The sequence below is a fragment of the Dendrobates tinctorius genome, unplaced genomic scaffold (assembly GCF_039654945.1).
Source record: "Dendrobates tinctorius isolate UK_male_01 unplaced genomic scaffold, ASM3965494v1 ptg000035l, whole genome shotgun sequence".
NCBI classification, from domain to species: Eukaryota; Metazoa; Chordata; class Amphibia; order Anura; family Dendrobatidae; genus Dendrobates; species Dendrobates tinctorius.
Genome location: NW_027361703.1, coordinates 45,548,599 through 45,555,939, shown reverse-complemented (window position 1 = coordinate 45,555,939; position 7,341 = coordinate 45,548,599).

Below are 7,341 nucleotides of genomic sequence, written 5' to 3'. Positions count from 1 at the left end.
GATCAAAGACGCAGTCCTGATTCCATCTCTACGCTATAGTACCTCTCCCATGATAACATCTCCAGTGATTCCCCCCCAAGGATATACAACAGTAAGTACTGAGAACAATGTAACAGATGAATTATAGCACAGAAGTTGAATGACATGATTACCATTCACACTGCTTGCTAAGGTTGAATGGAGTGAAATACATGCAGGGTGGTTCAGGTCAAAAGTTGAATGACATGATTACCATTCACACTGCTTGCTAACATTGAATGGAGTGAAATAAACAAACCTAAAACATATTTCAACCTCCACCATATTTAACTGTAGGTACTCTGTTCTTTTCTTTGCAGGTCTTATTCTGTTTTCAGTAAACTGTAGAATGTACTTTAGCAAAAAGATCTATCTTGGTGTCATTTGTCCACAAGATGCTTTCCCAGTAGGACATAGGCTTAAGTACACTTTGGCAAACTGCAGTCTAGCTTTTTTTTTTCGTCAGCAGTGGGATCCTCCTGGGTGTCCAGCCATAGAGTTTAATTTCATTCAAATGTTGATGGATAGTTCACACTGACACCGATTCATCCGGAGCTTGCAGGATAGCTTAAATTTCTTTGGAACTTGATTGAGGCTGCTTATCTACTATTTGGACTATCCTGCGTTGCAACCTTTCATCATTTTTTTCTGGCGTCCAACTCCAGGGAGATTAGCTACAGTGACATACATTGTAAACTTCTTATGTTGTGCACGATGGACAAAGGAACGTCTAGATCTCTGGAGATAGACTTGTAACCTTGAGATTGTTGATGTTTTTCAACAATTTTGGTTCACTAATCCTGACAGTTCTTTTTCCCTCTTTCTCTTCTTCATGCTTGGTGTGGGCACACAATGACACAATGCAAAGATTGAGTCAATTTCTCCCCTTTTTATCGGATTTAAGGTGTGTTTTTCATATTCCCAATACACATTATTTGCCACAAATGAGTTTGAACATCACAAGCTTGAAACAAAGCTGTTTACCCACAATTTTGGAAAGGTTCCAAAAAATTTATACTGCCCATCTTTGGATCTTTGTGTGAAATGATGTCCAATTTGCTTTTTTTATGTTTTTTTGTTGTTCCAATACACGCAAAGAAAATAGACATGTGTATAACAAAACATGTGTAATTGCAACAATTCCCACACAGCAATGGCATAAAGTGAGACTAGGGACTTTTTTTTTTTTTTAAGTGGCGGAGGGATACAGTGCGGAAGGATACCTACCTTCCGTCATTGGATTCCTGCAGCCCGTAGAGAACGGCAGCAACAGCTGATGCTGCAGTTCTCTACCCAAGATCGTTGTGGGACACACTCGTGGACTGCTTCGGATCGTGGGTGAGTATTTTTGTGGTTTGTTATGTTAATATTTATTCCGTAAAAGACAATGGCTTCGGGGAACAATGTGACAAGTATTGGTAAGTATGTTACTCTATGTTATATGTACTGTATGTCTATGTATGTATTGTATGAATGTATTGTATGTAGTATGTATGTAGTATATATGTGGTATGTATGTAGCATGTAGTATGTATGTAGTATGTATGTAGCATGCATGTAGCATGCAGTATGTATGTAGCATGCATGTAGTATATATGTAGTATGTATGTAGCATGTAGTATGTATGTAGCATGCATGTAGTATATATGTAGTATGTATGTAGCATGTAGTATGTATGTAGTATGTATGTAGTATGTATGTGGTATGTATGTAGCATGTAGCATGCATGTAGTATGTATGTAGTATATATGTGGTATGTATGTAGCATGTAGTATGTATGTAGCATGCAGTATGTATGTAGCATGCATGTAGTATATATGTAGTATGTATGTAGCATATATGTAGTATGTATGTAGCATGTAGTATGTATGTAGCATGCAGTATGTATGTAGCATGCATGTAGTATATATGTAGTATGTATGTAGCATATATGTAGTATGCATGTAGTATATATGTAGTATGTATGTAGCATGTAGTATGTATGTAGCATGCATGTAGTATATATGTAGTATGTATGTAGCATGTAGTATGTATGTAGCATGCATGTAGTATGTATGTAGTATGTATGTAGTATATATGTAGTATGTATGTAGCATGTAGTATGTATGTAGTATGTATGTATTATATATGTAGTATGTATGTAGCATGTGGTATGTATGTAGCATGCATGTAGTATGTATGTAGTATGTATGTAGTATATATGTAGTATGTATGTAGCATGTAGTATGTATGTAGCATGCATGTAGTATATATGTAGTATGTATGTAGTATATATGTGTTATGTATGTAGTATGTATGTAGTATGTATGTAGTATATACAGTGGGGCAAAAAAGTATTTAGTCAGTCAGCAATAGTGCAAGTTCCACCACTTAAAATGATGAGAGGCGTCTGTAATTTATATCATAGGTAGACCTCAACTATGGGAGACAAACTGAGAAAAAAAAATCCAGAAAATCACATTGTCTGTTTTTTTTCATTTTATTTGCATATTATGGTGGAAAATAAGTATTTGGTCAGAAACAAAATTTCATCTCAATACTTTGTGATATATCCTTTGTTGGCAATGACAGAGGTCAAACGTTTTCTGTAAGTCTTCACAAGGTTGCCACACACTGTTGTTGGTATGTTGGCCCATTCCTCCATGCAGATCTCCTCTAGAGCAGTGATGTTTTTGGCTTTTCGCTTGGCAACACGGACTTTCAACTCCCTCCAAAGGTTTTCTATAGGGTTGAGATCTGGAGACTGGCTAGGCCACTCCAGGACCTTGAAATGCTTCTTACGAAGCCACTCCTTCGTTGCCCTGGCGGTGTGCTTTGGATCATTGTCATGTTGAAAGACCCAGCCACGTTTCATCTTCAATGCCCTTGCTGATGGAAGGAGGTTTGCACTCAAAATCTCACGATACATGGCCCCATTCATTCTTTCATGTACCCGGATCAGTCGTCCTGGCCCCTTTGCAGAGAAACAGCCCCAAAGCATGATGTTTCCACCACCATGCTTTACAGTAGGTATGGTGTTTGATGGATGCAACTCAGTATTCTTTTTCCTCCAAACACGACAAGTTGTGTTTCTACCAAACAGTTCCAGTTTGGTTTCATCAGACCATAGGACATTCTCCCAAAACTCCTCTGGATCATCCAAATGCTCTCTAGCAAACTTCAGACGGGCCGGGACATGTACAGGCTTAAGCAGTGGGACACGTCTGGCACTGCAGGATCTGAGTCCATGGTGGCGTAGTGTGTTACTTATGGTAGGCCTTGTTACATTGGTCCCAGCTCTCTGCAGTTCATTCACTAGGTCTCCCCGCGTGGTTCTGGGATTTTTGCTCACTGTTCTTGTGATCATTCTGACCCCACGGGGTGGGATTTTGCGTGGAGCACCAGATCGAGGGAGATTATCAGTGGTCTTGTATGTCTTCCATTTTCTAATTATTGCTCCCACAGTTGATTTCTTCACTCCAAGCTGGTTGGCTATTGCAGATTCAGTCTTCCCAGCCTGGTGCAGGGCTACAATTTTGTTTCTGGTGTCCTTTGACAGCTCTTTGGTCTTCACCATAGTGGAGTTTGGAGTCAGACTGTTTGAGGGTGTGCACAGGTGTCTTTTTATACTGATAACAAGTTTAAACAGGTGCCATTACTACAGGTAATGAGTGGAGGAAAGAGGAGACTCTTAAAGAAGAAGTTACAGGTCTGTGAGAGCCAGAAATCTTGATTGCTTGTTTCTGACCAAATACTTATTTTCCACCATAATATGCAAATAAAATGAAAAAAAAACAGACAATGTGATTTTCTGGATTTTTTTTTCTCAGTTTGTCTCCCATAGTTGAGGTCTACCTATGATGTAAATTACAGACGCCTCTCATCTTTTTAAGTGGTGGAACTTGCACTATTGCTGACTGACTAAATACTTTTTTGCCCCACTGTATGTGGTATGTATGTAGTATGTATGTAGTATGTATGTAGCATGTAGTATGTATGTAGCATGCATGTAGTATGTATGTAGTATTTTTTTTTTTTTTTTTTTTTTTTTTTAACATTTAACACATTAGCCGGATGATGGGACTACTACTGTCCCATCATTGGCTAATGTGTCAATCACTGTCATGGTAGCAGGCATCGCCAGATGGGACTTGTAGTCCCATCGGACGATGCTTGCACAGACCCGGGACATCAGCACAGCCCCCCGGCAGGCCGGCACAGCCCCCCGGCAGGCCGGCACAGACCCCCACAGGGTGCACAGACCACCGGCAGGCCGGCACAGCCCCCCGGCAGGCCGGTACAGACCCCCACAGGGTGCACAGGCCACCGGCAGGCCGGCACAGCCCCCCGGCAGGCCGGTACAGACCCCGGGCAGTCCACACAGCCCCCCGGCAGGCCGGCACAGCCCCCGGCAGGCCGGCAGAGACCCCCGGAAGGCCCGAAATGATGGCGCATCATGATGCGCACACACCGCGCATCATGATGACGTCAGGCTGTCAATCAACTTTGAACTTCCGATTCCGATGCCGACTTCCGATATTGAAAAAATATCGGAAGTCGGTATCGGAATTCCGATACAGCAAGTATCGGCCGATACCCGATACTTGCGGTATCGGAATGCTCAACACTAGTGGTGAGCACTTTGAACCCCCCAGTGCTTCACAGAAGTTTATAACGCCCGGGCGTGAAAATAAAAAATTCGTATTTTTTCCACAAATATGATCTTTTAGTCACCATTTTTTTATTTTCCCAAGGGTACCAGAAGAAATTGGACCCCAAAAGTTGTTGTCCAATTTGTCCTGAGTATGCTGATACCCCATATGTGGGAGAAAACTACTGTATGGCCACACGTCGGGGCTCGGAAGGGAAGTAGTGACGTTTTGGAATGCAGACTTTGAATGAATGGTCTGCGGGTGTCATGTTGCCTTTGGAGAGCCCCTAATGTACCTAAACAGTGGAAACCCCCCACAAATGACCCCATTTTGAAAACTAGACCCCCTAAGGAACTTATCTAGATGTGTGGTGAGCACTTTGAACCCCCAAGTGCTTCACAGAAGTTTATAACGCTCGGACGTGAAAATAAAAAAATCATTTTTTCAAACAAAAATGATATTTTTGCCCCCAATTTTTTATTTTCCTAAGGGTAACAGGAGAAATTGGACCCCAAAAATTGTTTTGCAATTTGACCTGAGTAGGCTGATACCCTACATGTGGGGGTAAAACACTGTTTGGGCGCATGGCAGAGCTTGGAAGGGAAGGAGCACCATTTGACTTTTTCAACTCAGAATTGGCTGGAATTGAGATCAGACGCCATGTTGCATTTGGAGAGCCCCTGATGTGCCCAAACAGTGGAAACCCCCAATTCTAACTCCAACCCAAACCCCAACACACCCCTAACCCTAATCTCAGCCCTAGCCCTAACCCTAGCCCTAACCCTAACCCTAATGGAAAAATGGAAATAAATACATTTTTTTTATTTTATTATTTTTCCCTAACTGAAGGGGGTGATAACGGGGGGTTTGATTTACTATTTATGGCGGTTTTTATATTTGGCAGCTGTCGCACGCTAAAATATGCTTTTTATTGTAAAAATAGTTTTTGCATCACCACATATTGAGAGCTATAATTTTTCCGTATTTTGACCAACCGAGTCATGTGAGGTCTTATTTTTTTGCGGGACGAGTTGACATTTTTATTGGTACCATTTTCGGGCACGTGACTTTTTTGATCGCTTTTTATTCCGATTTTTGGGACTCAGAATGAACAAAAACCAGCGTTTCATGAATTTCTTTTGGGGGGGTGCGTTTACACCGTTCCGCGTGCGATAAAATTAATAAAGCGGTTTTATTCTTCGGGTCAGTACGGTTACAGCGACTCCTCATTTAGGTTGTTTTTTTATGTTTTGTCGGTTTTATGCAATGAAAACTATTTTATATAAAAAATAATTATTTTTGCATCGTTTTATTCTGCGAGCTATAACTTTTTTATTTTTTCGCTGATAATGCTGTGTGGCAGCCTGTTTTTTGTGGGACAAGATGACGTTTTCAGCGGTACCATGGATATTTATATGCGTCTTTTTGATCGCACGTTATTACACTTTTTGTTTGGCGGTATGATAATAAATCATTATTTTTTGCCTCGTTTTTTATTTTTATTTTTTAAGGGGTTCGCTAAAGGGGTTAACTAATGGGACAGTTTTATAGGGCGGGTCGTTACAGACACGGCGATACCTAATATGTGAACTTTTATTGTTTTGGTTTTTTTATTTCCAAAAAATGGATTTATTTGGTGGAATATTTTTTTTTTTTTCTAATTTATTTGGCGATTTTTTTTTAATTTATTTTAACACTTTTTTTTATTTTTTTTTAACTTTATTAAATAGTCCCAGGTGGGACATCACTGTCCTGTGACAGATCGCTGATCTGTCACATCACAGATCACTGTGACAGATCAGCAATCTGTCACAGGCAGTGCAGAAGGCTTCCTCATGCCTGCGCTTTGCAGGCACTGAGAAAGCCAGCTTCCTGCAGGCCCCCGAAGGCCCCCGTCGCCATCTTGGATTCGGGGGCCTGCAGGAAAGGAGCCCCCCGCAGCAGCGCTGCACATTGCGCTGCCGTGGGGGGCTCAGGGAAGTACAGAGGGAGCCCCCTCCCTGCCGATGCTTCCCTTTAACCCCCGGTACACCGCGATCATGTTTGATCGCGGTGTGCAAGGGGTTAACGTGTCGGGGGAGGTCCGTGACCGCCCCTGACACATTGTGCCGGGTGTCAGCTGTGATAATCAGCTGACACCCGGCCGCGATTAGTGGCGCTCACCACGTGGGCGCCGCTGATCGCGGTAGACATACTATCCCGTCCATGGGCATAGGGGCCCAGGTCCCATGGACGGGATAGTACGTCTGATGTCAGGAAGGGGTTAAAGGGAATGTCTCAATAGGAAATGACCAATTGTTTAAATCAGGTTTTCATGTTAAATGTATTATATTATGGTAGTGTTAATCAGCTTTGTTTATCAATATCTAAATAAAACACGTGAAATTTTGTAATTTTCACACTGGTCACTTTCTGATCTGTACTGATGACTTTTCAACAGACTCATTATCACTGACACAACAACAACAACAGGTAACAACACTTTATATATAGTAAATAACACAAGATCCAGGAATCACAATAGGTTATGGTTACAGCCCACCTGCTCCCACTGATAAACAATGACCTTTGCACATATTAACCCCTTAGTGACGGAGCCAAATTTTAAAAATCTGTCCAGTGTCACTTTATGTGATAATAACTCTGGAACACTTTGACAAATTCCAGTGATTTTGAGATTGTTTTTTCGTGA